At 36.7% G+C, this 20,486-nt stretch overlaps 1 protein-coding gene across 26 annotated transcripts in view; it reads right to left on the bottom strand.

Annotated features, from left to right (window-relative positions):
- The window catches only part of RBFOX1 (RNA binding fox-1 homolog 1), a 1,274,017-nt gene that overhangs the window by 657,250 nt on the left and 596,281 nt on the right, over positions 1 to 20,486 (bottom strand). The window contains exon 1 of one of the 26 annotated variants that reach the window (XM_057406632.1): positions 2,108 to 2,163. The exons of the other annotated variants lie outside the window; for them this stretch is intronic. The gene's annotated coding sequence lies outside the window, so the exon portion shown is untranslated. Of the gene's footprint in view, positions 1 to 2,107; positions 2,164 to 20,486 lie in introns of those variants that run through there. 26 annotated transcript variants of the gene reach the window in all.

The following is a 20,486-nucleotide window of genomic DNA, read 5'->3' as shown; positions in this document are numbered from 1 at the left end:
AGTGATATAATCACAGACCTCTATGCTATATAATTCACCTTTTCCTTCACGAAATGTGAAACTCCTATTGATTTAGGAAAGAAAAAAAACCCACCCCACACTACTACTAAAGACACTTCACTCTTTTTCTTTACTCAGAAACAATTTTCCCAGATTTTCTTTCAGTAATCCCTGAAAAAAAATGAAAAGTGCTCTACATTGTAAATGACTCTTCAGACTTATTTGGAAAGGACTTGGAATAGGTGGAAGCAGTATCTTACAGTGTCAGTGCTTGTTCAATCCTGAAAGATTAGAAATTACCCGAAAAATAAGAAGGCATGGTGATCTTCTCATATGAGGCAATTTATAACCGATTATACATTGATACAACCAATTGTAATACTGGAAAGTACCCAGGCAAAGCCATCCACATTGCGAAAGAACTCAGAATTTTCAGTATAATGCTAGAAACCTCATCTCTTGGACAATGCAGTCTCACCCAGTCGCCTGTATATCCATCCCCTAGCTTCCATCAGAAATTAAGGACACAATTTTTGAAAGATATTCAGTACTTATAATCTGAACTTAAAGTGACAAAATAAACTAAGGCATCTCAATTCTACTTCTAGTGGCTGTTCAAATACCGTAGACTTGTAGTAAATGTTGTTAACTATTTATTCCTGAGTTTAATCTGTTCAATTTATCTGTCATATAGAAACTGAGACGAGAAGTTTTGCAGGTCTTAAAAAGGACAAGGCAAGTGTTTAGAAGGGACCTGGTTGGTGAGATTCATGTGTTTCACAGAGTTAATATCAGAGTTGTTAGGATATGCATCCCCAAAATAAAATTTTTATTTTATTTTTTCAATAATGATTTTATATGTGAACTCTATCAATACAAATACTACCAGGATTATAGCTTTTGCCTTCCTCTTTTCTGTTATGTGAATTCTGGCCAAAATGACACACTGTCATTTCTGTCTATTTAGTTCATTCCTGTAGCTAGCCATATGCTTCTGCACATCCAACGAACAAATCAGAAATGATACTTCAACAACAGTAGTATTTTATATCCAAGATTCCTGCTGACCACAGTATTTTAAAGGCATCACATGCTCATCAGAACAGTGCCAAAAGAATAGTAAGTACCTGCGGAAATGCCATGTCAAGTACTCAAATACCTGCACATTATGTTCAATTTCTTCTGAAATATAATTGCCGGGAAATTTTGAGAGAAAGGACAACTCACATACCCCTTGCTAAAAAGGAAAAGGTATAAACTACAAAGCCACCCCCCTGAAGCTGCATTGGCTCTTGTTTTTCCCAGATTGCACCCCTGAATCCTTCCGTATCAGACCATTGTTTCCAACCAGGATTTCAGTTCTACAAGGATACTTCTTCCAAGTGATTCAAACAAGTAACTGATATGTTTGCTCAACAGTGTTACAAATGCCTTCACTGTGTAACTGTGTAATTTATTGTATTTGTGCCTGTTTTCCAAGTCAGGCTTTTATTTTTTTTTTTTAAATCGGTGCCCAGTTCATTTTATACTGAGATGTACAATTGATACTGTAAGCACTACAGAAAAAAGAGCACATGCACATCCCAGGGTGAAACCCTTCAAATGAAAACACTCCTGGAGATGTAAAACCCCTTTTCAAAATGCAATATATTTCAAACCCTATGAATTCTGATGAAAACACACCACACTAAAACCTCACCATAAAAACTATTTCTTCATGCAGAGCAGGTGATGATTCAAGTCTCCAAAATTGCAAATTGAACATTAACTCCAGGAGGTGATGGGAACATTGAGTGCAACACAAAGAAGGCGGTGTATCTTCTGATGTTAAGTGCATCAGGGAGAATCAAGATGTGCAGGAGCAGGAAAAGTTAATTCAGAGTTCTGTCAATAAGAAGGCATACAACATGACTGAAAGAAGTTTCAGAGTAACTAACGACAGGAATTAGGATGTATGAAGAACTTAAAATACTTCTTTCTCATCTCAGAGAAACCTCTGCATTTGCTGTAGATACCCAGCTAGCAAAGAAGGATTACAACAGGGCATATTACACCAAAAAAACTGCAATATTACAAAGGTGAACCTCAAGTTTAGATTAGTACTTACATGGAGTATGTGGGATTGTCTAGATTAGAAGCCCCATCCATGCTCAGTCTGATCCTGCAGCACTACTATGTAGTTCAGTGCCTGGCAAGAGACGTGCACTTCCAGGCTACCTGCCTCTCCTTGCTCTGCCAATTCACTGAAGTGCTCAACATGAGCGCAAGCCCTGACTGCAGCATTCTGGCACTCTCTTTTCTAGGAAAATCTGGATGCCAGTGTGAATCTAGTTTCAAGAAAACCTGTCAAAAAGGAAAATTTCAATTCCCACCCTGAAACATACGCCTCTCTGCTAAACTTTGCAATGCTTCCGGATTCCACTTTTATTAAACACAATTACTGTACACAGACCACTATTTCATTATTTGTAACATCACAACCCAGAGAAAGAGAAGAGTAACAAAACCCACCTAAATTTCATCTCATTAATTTAGTTTAGCATACTTATAAACCAGAAGAGTTTGAGAGCAGGCAGAAAAAGCATCCCAACAAGCAGTACACCAGGACCAATATTCTCAACAGGAGATACCCTTCTAAGTACCTTTCTGAACACCTTGTACTATTACTTACATGAGCCTGTTGTACCACTATCTGTACATCTCCACCTGTTTCACTAAAAGACACTATGGCTTGACTTAAAATTATCAAAAATGAACCAACAGAAAGAAAGTAGTTTGGAATATCACCATTCCATATACTTATAGGTGAAGGAACCGAATCTGGATAGAAGTCACTGAGAGAATATATTAACAAGTGTCAACCCGCATCATGATCTGGAGTCCATCTGGAGAGAAGGGTTCCTACCCTCCTTTGCTGCATGGTGGCTTGGTGGGCTTCAGGCTACTGGACTAACAAGTAGTAGTGTTCAGTGTGAAATTAAAATCATCATGGAATCAGACCTGAATACACAAATCTATGTTTATTGACAGGCATGTCACAATCGACATCTTTCTAATCTCTGCTTAACTGCAGGATCTCAAAATGGTTATGTGTTTCTTCACTGGAACATAGCTCCCTAATCTGTCAAGATTATAGACAATAAGAAATGGCTATTTTACCACGCATATCCCTTGATCAACATTATCTTGTGCTGAAAATAGTTCAATGATACTTACTACTTAATATTACACAATAATATGATATAATAGTATGATAAAAAAAGAAATATTAAAAGTTTAAAACCTTCAATATTTTCCCCAGGGTTTGGTACCCGATGGCAAAATTATCTCAATCCATTTTTATTTTTTTCAGACGCAAGTGTTTCCTTGATAATAGGCAAAGGAGCTACCATTACAATTTCAAATTTTATTAAGTGTACTATTAAAGAATCAATACAGGATAACTATAATTGGTATGTACAAAGAGTGTGTTGGTATATAGGCTGGTGACATTTAAGAAATCTCATACATGTAAACTTTGTCTGTCAAATTCCAAATGGTGGTTGCCCAAAAAAAAGCAAACCCCTCCCATCATCAAATCAGTGCTGTGACTGCTGATGACGTTCCCATTTACGTCACAACCATTTATAAAAAACATTTCTGTCTAGATCAGAGCTGTAATAAACAAAGGTGAGATGCCACAAAGCCATGCAAAAACAAGATCATGTAAGGAAAGTGTCTGCATTTAGTGACATGCAAAATGTAAATGTATATTGGTGCACATTTCTGTAACATCACTTACACAATTTTTCTGCTACATGGATTTTACTGTTTTTCTTTCCAGTATCTTCACACCCTTAATGTTATTTCTCAATGTATTTTAAGTGCTAAAAATGCTTAATTTATGTTTTTTTCCCTACCGTGACTGACATTATGTATGACCTTGAATTGAATGCCATTGTAGCAGGCTGTCTCTTGCCGTGGGAGTTCTCTTTTTCTTAGTGCTTGAGCACAGTATCTTTGATTCAGTAAAGCAGCACTTGAACAGCTTATACAGAACTCAGTAATTTTCTACAGCCACAGAGGTTGAGAGTTTGTCCAAGCTCCAGCAGAAACAGCAGTATTTTACACACACATAATATCCTTTTCAAAAAGCACTTTTCAAAGTCCTTTGAAAACAACACTGAGCTTCGCAACCCCCCAGAAGGTAACTAAGAAGAATATAGGTATTTTGCTGCAGCTACCTATAGTGGCAGAACCAGCAGGTATTTAATAGTGCACAGTGAAAAACAACAAAACAATATAAACAGGTTGAATTACAGCAAGTCTTAACGTTTAAAAAGATTTTTTTTTAATTTTTTTTTTAATTCCTACAGAGCTCCATAACACTATGCTTGGACAATTCATTAGCAACACTACCAATACTCATGGGTCCAACACAAGAGTCTCCATTTTCCTCACATCATTACAGCTACAAAATCCTAGCAGAAGGCAGTCTGACTAGTTGCCTTCCAGAACTCAATGGAAACACATACATCTCAAAATCTTACCCCAGCAGTATTTCCAAATAAAAGAAAATATATTAATGAAAATGTCCAGGATTTTGCTGAATTGTGCTGTACCTTTGATTTGAATATACAAATCAAATTAAGGTGAACTCTGCTTTGTGACGGAACATGAAATAACCACACTTGTAGCCAAAACAGTGAACAGCATACCAACTGTAACAGCAGTGTACATCTAACCAAAATGATTGAGCAAATAGTGATGAAAAATTATTTTTCTGCTTTCTGATCTGCAGTAGTTATAATTCAGAAATAGACAAACCACAGAAAAAAATTCAATAAACCTCAAAAACCAAACAAACAACAGCAACAACAACAACAACAACAACAACAAAAAAACAAAAAACAACCAAGCAACCACCAAAACCAACCATCAAAACACCCCAAACTACAGAACAGGAGCAGTGGCTGCTTAGGTCTGTGTTCAGTAACCTCACTTGCATTTACATTACCACCACGGCTGGCAATCTATCAGCTGCCTGCACTCTTGGATGGAGAGCGGACGCAACAGGGATAAAACAACTATGCCAGACAATTGTCTTTCTGCGGCAATTGTCATTTCCGTTCATTCTCAGGGCTTTAACTTCCTATCTAGCCTGTTCCAGGCAAGTACAGCGTCTGATTAAGGGTTAAGCTTCAGACTGCTCAGTTAGGCCTTCCTTATTAATTTTGAAAACTTCACGCTGTGTTGAAGAGAACTGCTCCTCAGTCTTGCCATAGCTGTCAGTGACCACCACTGCCAGCAGCTTCCCCACACATGACGTGAGGCAGCCAACACCTGTATACACCTCCACAGGGTTAATGCACTGCTAGTTACACGTGGGGTATACTCGTTGGTATTTGACTGACAGGTGGAAAAATGCAGAGGGGGATCTCTGCAGCAATGCAGCATTTGTCTCTACTTAGCAAAAGTATTCAGAGGGAGCCAAAATAAGCAGCTCTCTGATATTCTGTATACTCTAGAAATCTCTGGGTGACAGTGCAATGTGTATTCAGCAAAACAGGGGGAAAAAAGAAATCAAATCTAAACTACAAAGGATTTTTCTTTAAATATTAAAATGTATACTGAGGATGAGGAAGTTTTGCCAAATAGTAACAATAAGGAGAACTCTCTTGCAAGTTTTCCATGTATTTATGACCTTTCTAAATAAGCATTTAAAGGGATACATAAACAGCTTAGATGAGATACCTTAAAAATGTCCTGGCTTCCAGAATGTGGGACACTTACAATGTAAAATGAATTATACATTTATTATAGGATGTACAGCAGACAACTTAATTTGCACAGGTTATCTACCTTCCAGCAGCTCCACAGATTTTCATGGCCTCTGCAACACTTGAAAGGTTTGTTACAGCCCACCTTCTTCCTCATCTCTTTTCCCTGCATTATGCCCAACTTTTCTCTATATAGGTCAGATTCTCGTGCAGAAAAGACCCGTATCTTTTTGTGATATATCAGGCCACAGTTCTGAACTTTTTAAAGCTGTACCAACCCCATGACAATTATTTTAATTTCATTCAAAAGTATTTAAATAGATCAGCTTAGTAAATGATTATGAGATACTTTCATATTAAAAAAAAACTCTTTCAACAGTGAACTAGGACTACTAATACCAGTTTTCAGGAAGCAGCTGCAACTGTGAACAATTTCCTACCATAGCCAAATATGCCTATTTTCCAGTGTTCAAGAAAAAATGCATGACTTGTACATGCACCATGTTCACTAGTGACATCCCCTTTCCTTACCGCTTGAACGATAATAGCCTACTAAGTAATAATAACAACAATAAATATATTCAGAGTCTTAACAATTTTTTGTAATGTGTACCCAGATTACACAGATACACCTTAATTAAAAACAGGTTTGAGAAACAATAATTGAAACTGATGGCTTGGGTGAAAAAACAGGACCAAGGAGATTCTTGAGAACTAACTTTCATATCCACCCCATAAAATAATAAACATTCATTAACCTAATTGCAAAATTGCTATTAAACAACTAGAAAAACTGCTTAGAAAATTTCTGACCTTGAACCCAATACCTTAGTTTTTCCAATTTAATTTTTAATTCTGAATATTATTTATTTGTACTAGGTTGGGTGAATATGGTTTTTATTTTTTCATGTGACTTAAGAACTGCCTAATTTCATATTTACTTAATTAAGGCTCATGTACACTTATATGCTGCCTGATATTTTCTCATTAGGTAAACTGTGAGCGCCCAATTGTTAAGCTGAAATTTTCTACTGAAATAAGCATTTCAAAAGGAAAATTAAAAAATCTATGATGTATACTGGAAAAATACTGCCCAGTCATCAGTTTTTCAAGAAACATAAAATACACAGATGGTTTGCTTCTTCCTACTTTGTGCATTTCCAGACCCAGGGTATTTTTCACTTAACTGACAATCTGCTAACATGCTTTAGCATTCAATCTGAACCCAAAAAGTGATGTCTAGATGCAGAAATGCATGTGTTTCTGCTTGCAGGCCTTCAGGGTTTTACAATTTTCTAGAGACAAAGCATCAGCGAGGTTCCATTAAATATTATCCCACAAAAGAGAAGAGCTAACACTCTGGAGTGGATCACGCACACATCTCTTCTTTCTCTAGGTGGAACCAACAGTGTCTACCTCGGGCAGGGTGTAACTACAGACCAACCATACAGTGAACATCCACAACAATGAGCAGCTCAAGCGTCTGAAATAGAACTGACATCCTTGAAGGAGCCACAAAAGTGGTGGCCTTGAGCCCCCCTTCAAAATATACCATAAGAGTAACTCTACCTCAGAAACCCTGCACTTCTCCTATTCAGCAGTGCATTCATTTATCTTACAGGCTTTTACATTCCTTTAAGTTAAATGTAGGAAAGCACTGCCAAATGTACTTTGTCATGTAGCTTTGTAATGGTCAAGGAACTACTAATACAGACTGGATAGAACAGGTTAAATAAGTATTTTTTCCAGAACATTACATTCTTGCTCTGTAGTAATTACTGTTTATACTCTGTAATGGGATGTTTCGGTTTGTTTGTTTATTAAACTAATAGTTAAGAACGCTTTAAGGTCCCACACAACATGTCAATACCTCTTGGAGATTAAACTCTGCTTAATAAAAAAAAAAAAAAAATTAAAATTTAATGGCTATCACTTAATGAAATTTGAGATATTTGGCTCCAAGACTGTTGCACTAAGTTCTAGTTAGCAGTTGAGCATGTGAGGTGTACATGTCAGTGCAGTCCTAACAACTGTTGGCTGTGCTAAGCTTTATGTGAGATAGGTATGATATTGCCCAAGATAAATTGATATATAGACCATGTTGTTATCACTTGCAGCACTTTGATCATGTAAAGAAACATCAAAATTAGGAGGGGTGGAAGATGAGGACTGCAAAAGTTAACAACACAGCTTTACCTGTTATGCACTAAAGCCACAATAAGTCCCTTAAGTTTGAACAATTTAAATAATCAGTTTCCTGTTCATGATGTTATTAAATTTGGACGGATATAGAGAAGATAATATAAACATAAATGAACACAAAGAACCTAAACACAAAGTGGTACAGTAAGTAATTACAGCTACAGAATTTAAGATCTGAAACCTGTAGGTATACAGGAGAATATAAATTATGACAGTACTAAGCAATAAAAACATGTGTCGAGTTGATGTGGAATAAAAATTTAAATAAAAACATTTCCTGGTCTGTTCAGCCATAACAATGTCCTTTTGTTTGTACTCTGTGTAATTTAGCTGCTTGACAACTTCATTCAACCTTCAGAAGCCAACACAGGTATTGATTATCTCTGAACATCCTAATGACTGGAAACTGGGACACAAACCATAAAAGCAAAGTTCCTGGTTGCAAGTGAAATTATAGTTTGCCCTACAAGATAGCACAATAAATCAGAGAACAAATCAGCCAACACAGGGCTCTGGGGTCACTGAAGTGATGTTGACACATTACAATAATGAGAACTTGAAACACCTCATGCCCTATTGATTTTTAAGCTGAATCATTGCCACTGCAGGAGATTACAAGACTGTGCACTAGAATCATGACCCACGTGGGAGAGGCTGATGAAAAATACAAACAATTGCACCAAAATAGTTCTTTACCTGTATCTATTATAAATTAATACCCTTCCTTTGCCCTCCCCAAGGTCTCAGACTGCAATCCGATCAACATTTAACTCCTTAACTGTCTCACTTAAAACTACTCCCTCTTTCCATTTTCTTCTTTAGCTACATCATATAGCTACATAACAATAGACTTGAAGTGACACTTTAAAACATCTTACAGAAACTGCATAATAGATAAAATAGCCTACAAGAAATGCTTTTTAATGTTCCAGTAGCTTTCATGGTTCACTCAATAGCAAATTATTCTATGATATAAAAATAATTCCAATAATCATCGATTTATTTTTTACATACAATAGAGAATACAATATGTAAACGTAAAAAGCCTTCCCATCAGCTAAAGGGAAATAAAGCTCCTCCTTTTCTTCTTTTACTTCCACTTGACAGCATTGAGAACCAGTAAGCTGTTAGAGAAGTGACCAGAGACACCAGATGATTACAGTACTGTCATGACAAAAACAGCAGTTACAATTTCACTGCAGCAAATTACTTTAGGAACACATCGTTTTGCTTAAGGGGAGAAAATAATACCTCTGTTATTGCTACCAGCCAATAGATCTCATGCTATGCTGCAGAGGTGGAAATACAGAAACTATTTAACCAATGGCCTCCACAGCAAAGCTTGAAATTTTGTTCTTCTATTGGCAATAAGTACTTTTAAAGTACTAAAATTATGTCCATAATAAAGCATAATTGTTTGTTGATTTTCAAGACAGAAGAAAGAAAAGGCTAACTTGGAGGAAGTGAAAGGATAAAGAACTAGGTAACCTATGGCAAATAGAAGGCACTTCACCTTCCAGTGCACATACCAGTGAAAGGGATTAGAAGTTAGTTAAATATATCCTAAGGATTAGCTCCTGTTAGGCTCCTCAGAGATACGTTTTAATCAGTAGCTCTGCACTTGGCATTGATTTCTTTGGTGGGGAGGGGGAGGCAGAATTTTTCAAGTAATTTCTTTCTTCCATCTAAAATTCAGTGTCATCAGCAAGACTCCAACAAAAGAGGGAATAGAGGGACAATGAATCACAATTTATGTTAGAGGCAGAGCCTTCCAAGTTCCTCTCAATTTTTAAGGTGCTTATCCTCAACCCACCTCTCCGAGATGCAGGTATGATTAATAACCTCACTTACAATGTGAAATTAAGACAGAAGGGAAGTAGCATTCATCTCAACACTTGTAAAGGAACACAAGTATTTGTGTGTGATCCAGGGATAATGCAGATATGCTAGGATGCAGTTCTGAATACACGTATTTTTCCCAATCTCTCTGGCACCACCAGTGCACCTGCAGTTATTTATCAGCTCTTTCCCTCTTGCCAGAAGAGTAGCTTAAGGTACCTCTATTTTTCTTCCTGCCCATACCCAAATTGCTGCTACTTTATCTCATACATAAGCCTGGTAAGTACACTTAAACTAGATGATCCTCTCCCTGATCTTCCCTGAGAGGCACGCTCAAACAAATTAGCACACCTCAACTGTGCTAAGTGCTGCAAAACCACCAGCTATAATCATTATTAACGGGGGAGAAAACACTCCACAGTAGTACCTCCTTTGGAATAGTCGGGGGCCTACTGGCAATTTCAGTTACCAACAGGCAACATAGTAACTGTAGTATACCACCAGCTATCTAAAGCCAGTCTTTTCTAGGAGGAAAATTTAATCACTAACAAATTAATAATTCTTTGACATTTTTTAAATACTATTAACAGAAAATCAAATAAAGAAAATGCTCAATGTTACACAGAAAGAACAAGTGGCAGTAAAATAACAAACATTACTGGTTTGAAGTGGCAGGTCTTTTAACATTCTGAGAGTGCACCCCCATGCAGACAGGAGCAGCCTCACGTGAATGACCAGTGTGCCTGCTGGTCCTACCCGCAGCCTGTGAATGGCCAACAGGATCACAATGTCCTCCAGGATGCTGGCCTGTTTTGGGTTCATCCCTTCCATAAAGGACACTGAACTTCCACAGCAAAGAGAACCAAACATACACAGATTATTAACACAATCTGATAGGACTGGGAACGTTTCTCATTTTTGATTGATTGTTTTACGTTCTGAGAACCAGTTCTATTCAGTGAAACGTTATATTCCACATTCTCCTTGTAGTTCTGTAGCTTCTACAGAAACCATACCAGTAAATGTAACAAACCTTTAAGATCGTTTTGCTAATACCAATCTTCATTTTGCCAATAACAATCTTCATTAATAGCATGATAAAATTCATTAGACAATAATTCTCACAATCATTTCACACTGGACAGCATTAAAATATAACCATATAACCATTATTCATAAAAATAAGTCACATAAATTGTGCAAGAAAAGCCAATTTATTAATACCAACAAAATAGCCTTTAAATAAATTACCACGCAACAAATATTTGGACAATAAAAATGGTTATAAATGCATTAGTAACAGTTGTATTTTAGCAATATAATTGGAAAGAGACTGTAATTTGATGAAGAAAACATGTCAGCATTAAAATGCTTACTGCCACTTTCTGTGTTGATAGTCTCAGGAGCACCACAGATATTTTGTAAACCCTATTTACACAGGTCGAGACCCCTTGGCAGAGTAAAACAACTACTGGCGTGTGATATCCTATTAGGAACGTTTCCTCTAATTTGCAATAGACACACCTGTTCACGCTGCAAGAAGGCTAGGCTAGACTGTATGAAAAGAACACTGTAAAAGAGGGTCCATGAGAACATCAATGGTAATGACAAAAGACTGAATGGGTTAAAAAAAACCAACATTCTCATGTGAAAACCAGAGAAAAACAACATTATAGTTGCTTACTTTTTCAAGGAAATAAAAAGGAGAGTCAAAATAATATCAGTGGTGCACAGACCTAGAAAGTTCAGTTCTCAGGAAAAAAAAAACCACAAAAAACATGTAATGAAAATTAACAGAAAAGTAGAAAGACACTAATTCAGCCTGTTAGGATTCTTCTAAGCATACCAGGTGTACATAACGGTAAGACTCAGTGTCAGAGTGTGTGTTGCCCAATACTGAAGGAAGTTTAAGAAATGTTCAAAGAGGAACCAAATCTTCATATCCTGTTGTCTAAAATCTGCTCCATTAAGGATCAAAGTCATCCCTTCAACATTAAACAGCAAGAAAAACCTTTATGGGGCAATAATGATTTGCTTCTGGAACAGCTCCCCACCCCTTCACCTGAGGTATCTGGTGCTCAGTGCCCTGCTCTGCCAAAGCTAGAACAGGTATTAAAGAGACCGAAGTCTGACCAAGGAACTGTATTTCTCTCTACCAGGCTCTTTGTCTTTATTTAGAGGGAAAGACTGACGGCCTTGGGAACATGTGTTTACATTTATGTGATTTGACTGCTTTGATAGAATTGCAGGGGTTTAAACTGTTTACTCCTCAGTATTGAAACCGAGCTGGAATTTTCACAATAGCCACACGATGTCACTATTGGTAAGCAAAAAATTAAAATATTGCGTATTTGTCGGTACTCAAATAACAGTTCAGGCATTGTTACTTTCAGAGTTTCCTTGCTCCTTTAAGGATATCACAGAACAAGTTAATAGAGCTGAAAGATGCCACAATGAATACACTGAAAACTTCTAAGAGTGTCTGAGTAAAAATGAAATTATATGAACATTACCAGTTGATGCTGAATGACAACACTGGCAATGCTAGAATACTTTCGTTTTTTATCTCACCATGATTTCACTAGTATGTTTGTGTATTCCCATCTCTGCATTTCACTGGCTTGGAGTTTTGGGAGGCTGATGAATAGTAATCCACACTATGCTTACTAATCTCATTATGAAAACACATTAGTAGAACATAACCTAAACCTCTCATCAGAAAATCATCAGGTCTGCCCTTTCCCACATCAGTGTGGAATGCCACTGATTCAAACTGAGTAACTGGCTCACCAAGCTGTGTCCCGCTTAAAGAACACGATTTCCCACTTGAATGGGGGAAGGAATTATACCATAACCTGCTCCATAATCCTTCAACACACATCTTTTTTTGGACCTAACATTTTAAAACATAAAATACTACAAAATTCACAGTGTTGCTATGGCACCATGTAATTCAAGCCTTTTTCCCAGTCACCCAAAACTGTAGAGAGAATGAAGACTTGAAGATAACAGAACCACTGTAAAACATATCCTTTATACCTTAGAACTACAAATCCAACTGTACAGATTCTTTAGAACTAGATTTTTCTTGTTTGAATACCATTGACAAAAGATTCAAAGTAACTTTTCTTGAACACTTGCTTTCTTTTTGATGTCTCAGTACCATTTTTCCCCCTATAATCTCTTTGTATCTCTTACTAGTCCACACTGCATCCCGTATTTAGGGTATGACAGGTTAAAAGTCACACTATATCAACTTCTAACTTCAAACACTGCAATGTGATTCATTCCTTTGTGCAGTCATGAATAAAAATCTGTCCCAAATGGGGTACTAGAAGAAGATATTAGTAAATGTCAGCTTCTGTGACTGTTTGAGGCTATTTATCTTGAATTAAAAAGTCCAGAAGATGTATAAGACACTACATACGGTATAACATATACACTGATATATCCAGATATAAGCTTAAAACTGTAAGAAAAGAGAGCAGAATCATGAAAAACTATAAAAGGTGGATGTACTTGACTCAGTATTCTTCTTTCCCTCACCATCTGTATTGACAGACTTTTATTTTTTAACACTTCTACACAAAAAGAAATTAGAAAAGAAATCGTAATTGTAAATATTGAAGATGGTTGCCATGTTTTTTCAAATCCCTTGCCTATTTGTTACAAGATACTGCTGTGTATCTTGTGTCTTTCTTGTTAACATTTAATGGAGTACTTCCATAAACATACGTTTGTTCTTGTTCTCAACACTTTCCTGTCACTGCAACAGATGGCTTTACACTGAAGCATATGAAAATATTAAGTTCTTCATAAACCCGTTGAAGTTTGAAATGCCTGCAAGTAATAAGTATCTTGGCAGCTATTTCTTTAATACAGATATGACAGAATGCTATTGTTCCCACATCAGTTCACCATTTGCTACAGTCTATTCCTAAGATACAGTTTTCTTTGAACTTAATAGTAGCATTGCTTCATTCAAAATGGTGTAATTTCTAAGCTGAATAGTAGGTTTTGCTATTTGTCTGTCCAAAGAAAGGTAAAGGGTGATTAGAAAAATAAGTTAGAAACAACAGCAACTTGTGCTATACCACAAAGGAGTCCAGAGCACACTGGGACTTTTTCCTTACTGCTCCTTCTATAAGAAATCTGTGTTTTCCACAGCAATTGTTAGAGGACTGCCTTCACAGACGTGATTCCAGTTCCCTCTAACCCATTCTTCTGTCCTATGCCAAACCATTTGTTGGCTTCAGTAGGGTAAAATATAAAATCAAATACTGAGAAAAGCAGTCCAACAGGCTTATCCTTCTCACAACACTTAAACTTAACCAAGAACTTCAACTGCAGTTTGTAAACTAAAATGCCTGAGCCAAGAACCACTCATGTGCACTGACTGGTTAGGAACATACCCTTTTAATATTGTTTCCTCATTCAAAGCTATTGTGAACAGAGGCTGTCAGTTCCTATATAGAATGTGTAGAATACTACAGAAAATCACGCAACAGAGCCTCTCTGGCCCCAAGGCGCTCCTACACTTCTTGGATAGCAAACACAAGTCTCAACTGCTCTAATATGTTCTGTCTAATCAGCCTTTTATTCATAAATCATAATATTATGTCATTAATAGAAGATGGAGAAGTCTGTGCAGTTGTCACAAAAAAGAAAATTTATCTAGAAATAAAACAAAAAAATATCAAAAATAGCTTAGTTTAGATTAGGTATTTGTATTTTAAATTCTAAAGGTGATGCTAAAGTCATAAGGGAAGGCCTCCTACATAATACAGACATTGTAAGAGTTTATATAGAACCAATTCTTTAAATGCATCCAATTCTATTATACCTGCCTAGACCCTTATTGAAAGGATTATTCAGTGCTTCCATAAATATAGATCAAGAGTTTTTCCCAGAAATAAGTGATGAACTACATACAAGTTTCACCAGCAAACATACTGTTCTTAGATGAAATACTTGAGAGGGCAGCTGGGAGCAGGTATTGAAGAGATGCACACTGGTTACTTCACTAAACTAAGAGAAAGAGCAAATAAAAACAAAAAAAAATACCCCAAAGGATGCCCAAATTTTATCAGGAACTTTGCAAAAGTCCATCATTTTCCAAACTCTGTTTCTTGATTCATTGCCTTTCCTCACAGATGTGTAAAAATAGCAAGAATTTCTACCAAATTCAGAGGTAGAGACATAAAATAGATCCACCTGCTGAACAAGACATAAGTTCAGTTTTGGAGGAAGACTTTCTGTTTTAGTAACAGGAATACACAGAAATGAGAACAAGTTTTGTCTGTTATAAATTCTCTAGTATGCCTTCACATACAAAGGCATACAGCTGCATTTTTCCGACATTTGCTTTCCAAACCTTTCCTAAGAGCTTCCAATGATAGAAATCCCATAATCTTCCCAGCCCATCTAATTAAATATTAAGTATTCTTAATATCAGGAAGCATTTCTAATATCTAAATTTTCCTTTCCGTTAATTTAAGCCTACAACTTCACATCCTACTCACTGTGGACATGGAGAAGAACACATCAATGCTGTTATGTCCAAGTGCATGTTAGAATTTGTTCCTTTAAGCAAAAATGCAGACTACTGTCTGCAGTGTTGAAAGATCAAATGAAAGGTGTTACTAACTCAAGTTAAACCCAAGTATTTTTGTAGCTCTACATTATGCAGAAAAATAAAACTTCTCAGTGAGGAAATAAAGGACGATTCCTTTTAAAATGCTAAACATGTCAAAGTAGTAACGCCTGCTTGCTCTTCATCCATGTTTCCAGTTTTCTTTAAATATCAATAACATCATTCCATTAAAATAACTAAAAAGAATTTTTAGTTACCTAACCCTCCTCCCCACCCCCTGGGAAATAACTGCCTGAAAAGAAATGTTTGGATCCAATTAGAATTTCACAATCTTTATGCTTCACAGACATAAAGATTGGGGGGAACAAACATATACATTCTGCATGCCATTTTTTAATATAATCCTTCATAAGAATCTCAGCTCTTCATCCATCTTTGTTTTCCGTTATCTTAATGGGCACAATGTCCTTGGCTCCTCTGTTGTTTAAGAACAATGCAATCCACCTCACTTCTGTCAATGCACAAGATAGTCTACCCGAGTCATATATTCATGGTATGTGATCAGCTGAAGTTTGCATCCCCTACTTTTCTTGTTCTACTGCACAGCCGAAGTCAAGCCACATACCAGCCAATGACTCACACACAATTATTTTAAAATAAAGTCATTTTCATTACCTAAACAAGGGTTATTACAAATTTCTGGACTAGATTTCCAGCATTTTCTGTGGGTACATACTATCTTCCAACTCTGCAGAAGCATTTTCTATTTTCCCACTGTTGTTCTTTATCCTCAGCTCTGAATCACTCACATAACCCACTGCTTGCCAAGTCCACCTAACTGATAACATCAGATGATGGAATAATACAGGCTGGAAGAAGGTTATCCAAGAACAGTCCTTCAGATCTTCTTGGATATACCTCCTCTAAATGCAAAGATGCTGACAGGTCAAGTAGAGTATGATGCTAGCACCACCTCACAGCTCTTCTTCCAAAAGACCCCTTCTTCCAAACCCTTGTCTTGCCTTTCTTCTCTCCCCACACTTGCCTTGTGAGGTTATACTGACAGGATATGTGTACCTAGTAATAATTATTCTGAGAAATGCTGTGAAACCAGAGCAGGCCAAGCTAATCAACTCCTGAATGTATCAGCAAAAGTATTTAATGTTTATGCTTTTATGAGACAGATGCTCATACACACCTATCTACAAACACACACTTCTATAAATTCAGGAGCATAACAGGTTCTGAAAAGTTTCTAGTAGACTTCAGCAAAATAACAAACCTCATAACCTCTGTCTCAAAAAAGTCAAATACACAGCTTTGTGATGTCAAGTCAGCCGTGAGAACCACAGTCTCAAAGATCTAACCATGTCATACAATACTCAATATATAATATTGATTATATTATAAATCATGGACAATATTTGGTTCCCAATCTTTAAACTATTTGAATTCAATGCTTGTATTTAAATGTGAAATGTTCAAAAAGCATATCTTAGATTAAGTAAATATTCCCAAGCCAAATACAACAGGTTGAACCAAAACACAGAAATCAAAACGTGTGTGGGACATGTAATTGAAGTGCAAATTGGAATCTCTGTCACAAAAGACTGACGCAGGTGGAAGGGGAACCTTTTTTCCTTTGGGTCCACAGAAAAGATGAAACATGAAAATCACCTGCAGCATGGGAGATTTTCATTTGTCTAGAAAAAATACCCAACTTTCTGAGACAGTAAAGATAGTTAAGCGCTGGAACAGCTAATCTAGAAGTTGATAACTTCCCTTATTGACAGCTTTTAAGGATTAGCTATATGCCTGTCACAAATGACACTTTTAAAGATGATTCTTTCACAGAGTAAGGTAGGACCCAGTGGTATGGAAGCGTGGTCCTCTCCATCACTGCTTTTCTATGATCACTTGAATATGTCATGTTAACATCAGGATGGAATTTTGTTCAGTGCTTGCTCAGTTACGTGCAGGTGGAAACAAACAAAAGCAGAATTACCATACTGCCTCCCCTTTTCAGAATGCCTTGCCCCAGGTCTGAATCATAATAATTAATTAAAAGAAATGCTAACATACAAACATGCTGCTTCTTTTAATTAGAAGAAATACTAGCATACGAACAGGCTTGAGCTTTACTCTATTTTTCATTGTTCGGTAGTCAATGGTTGCTACAGGAATAGCATGTGAGATAACAGCTGTATAACATGGTTGATTTTTATTATTTGCATTTACTCATTTAAGAAGATTGCTTCTTTTTAGTTATGGCATGACTTGAATGGATTTTTTCCTCCAATAGGACATGCAAGGATTGTGCAGGAGCTCAGTCTGCTGCACTTAATGGCCTAGCCAAAAGAATACCAGCATCCCTGCATACACTCTGTAGAGTTACATTTCATTGACAATTTACAGACTGTAACACATCTCAGGACTGAGCTCTTCTCTGACTCCAGTTTTCTAGCCTTAAAAACCAGCCTCAAGTCACTATATTAATTAGGGGTGCAATCAGAGAACCGCAGCTTCCCCACCAAGTTGGCAAACCACTCTGTTCTCATAAGTCTAACATCCAGGCAAACAAAAGTTCTGCTAAGCTGCTGTATGACTGTGCTAAATTTGATTTACCTCCTCTCAAATTTATAGATACTATTCGGAAAGATGGAGATGTCCTGAAAATACTATTGGAAATAAATACATTAAAATACCCAATACCATTCTTAACATCTATTATTAAATAATACCTCCTGCTGTGGCTCAAAGAAAGAACTATCATGAAAAAAAAAGGCTCATACTTCCAGATACGAAAGTCAAAATTGATTCCCATGGCTTCTCTCTTGGTAGAAAGTTCAGTCTGCCATGACTGGATTTTTGACTCTGCTGACACTGGGAAAGCCTCTTGACTGGACTGAAATCCTACTTGAAATAAGATCTGTTTCTTTAACAATTTTGCTCCACCACACAAACAGCAGTATCCTGATTTACCTGGTAACTACCAAGATTAGTGCAGAATTATAGCCTCATGTGGTGCTGGCTTAACTGGCAAGTTGGAAAAACAGGACATCGTGCCACTGTTCAGCATACAGACCTGATTAATACATGTTTTAAAAATATAAAAAGCCTTCAAATGAAAACATTAGATGATAATTCATTTTTAATCTAGTCTTGCAAAATATTCTAACAAAAATCAATGGTTTGAGATTCCTGTGTATCAAAACCAAGTATCAAACTTTCCCTGCCCACACAGCTGACAGCAGATATATTCTTCTGAAAGATGAATCTCTCCTTTTACACACACCACTTGTTGATATCACACATTAAAAGGTTGGGTCATGACAAATCAGAAGCCAGAGCTGAACTGCGGTCCCCGGGATTACAATACCACAGGACACATTGTGTCAGAAAGGTCATTTTAAAGAGGTGAACACTTGATGGTAACACAAAACCGTAAGTCATCTAAAACAGTACAAAAGGAGAAAGCCATGATCCTGCATTAGGGCTTGATCTAAATGTCATGTTCTTAGAAGACCTGATCCAGTTCTTCAAAGATACTGAGTCTCATCTGAAATAACATTAACCACTAAAACGATGCTATTTTTGTTAGAGCATCATAATAGTGCAAGTTCTCAGCAGCAGCCTAGTAACTCCCCAAATAAGCAGCAGTGATGTGCCACAGGTGCCTCTCATTCACATTACTGTAACAGGTTTTAAAGTAGAGACCAGTCAGATTCAGGTTAATTACCAGTCAGAAACATTCTCATCACTCCTGGATTCCTAATACTCATGTAATCAGAAAATTCAACTTTAACAAGGAAAACATTCATGTTAAAGACCTGTAAGCACCTGTCTAGAAAGCATCTCAGCACAAGTACACAGAACAACTTCCATTAGTAAAGGGTGGGAAGTTATTCTTAGCGTTTTACTTCGCACTCCAAGATACAAGCAGTAAATCAACAATCTTTGCTGAAGCTCTATTCAAGTTCAGGTTGGTCTGTTAAGTTTTTAGTACCAAGATTTCTATCTGGTTACTTCACTCCACTTTCCTACCCGGTTCAATTTGCAGTAACTACTAGATAGGAAACCTGCTTAAAATTACTGAAAATCAAATCCATAAAAACAAAGGCACAAACAAAATGGATCCTCTTGCCTTCCCCATGAAGAATTTTGTTGGATTTCTAATAATCTTTAGGAAAATCTTATTTCTAATACATATTAAATATTGATTGAAATTCTTTTATTAACTCCTAAATATTGAACCAGACTATTTTTAATGATCTCTACCAAACTGCAGGCGCATGAAAGTGAGGTGAATGATATATGAACTCCAGGTATACTAAACTGAATAAAGCATTAATGTTTGCTTCTCCTCAGAATAAACATATTTACATACAAACTGAACATGCAAATGCAAAGCAAGAGGATTTTCAAGAGTTCCTGGGTCTGGAGTTGTAGTTTTTTTTTAACACCTGAGAGAAAAGAACATTATGAAGTTTTTATGCATTAAAAAAAATAAAAATAAAAATAGTGGAAGCATATTAAGTTGAGGCAGTAAAACTGGGCTTTTTGTCATGTTTGACTGCTTGAACTCATTAACTAGTTGTTCTGACTCAAGCGGTTTCTCCGGTTTAGTACTTCAAAAAAAGTTTGTGTGTGCCTCTGTGTTTGTGAAAGGCAACTACTAAGCCCCTGTGATATTATGGTTTGGTTTTTCTTAATATCCCTGACCATCAGAAAATTCTCACTCTTCAGAAGCCTTACTGGTGAGCATGAAATCTGTAATTAGCAGCAGAACAAAAATAGTCTTTGACTATAACCTGGTGGAAGCTGCTATACTGGGCTTTATTGTCAAAGACAAGAAGGGAAATAGCGGTCTATGCAACTGAACATGGTTAAATGAAATCAAATGCAGACTGGGCATGACAAAGAGAAATATGAAGCAGAAATGTTTACTCTCTATTCCAATCTCGCAAAGCAAACACATTCTCACACTGTACAGACTGAAGATCAAGTAAAATGAAAGCAGTGCGTGTAAAATGTCACTGAAGACAGCAACTTTACTACATTTACTACATTAACATCTCCATTTGATGCCTTAA

This window comes from Pezoporus wallicus, unplaced genomic scaffold, assembly GCF_028554395.1.
Source record: "Pezoporus wallicus isolate ANWC-B61680 ecotype Strahan unplaced genomic scaffold, APGP_CSIRO_Pwel_v1 contig_6155, whole genome shotgun sequence".
Lineage (NCBI taxonomy): Eukaryota > Metazoa > Chordata > Aves > Psittaciformes > Psittacidae > Pezoporus > Pezoporus wallicus.
The sequence above is the reverse complement of the archived record's forward strand: the minus strand, read 5'-3'. Positions and strand labels throughout refer to the sequence as shown.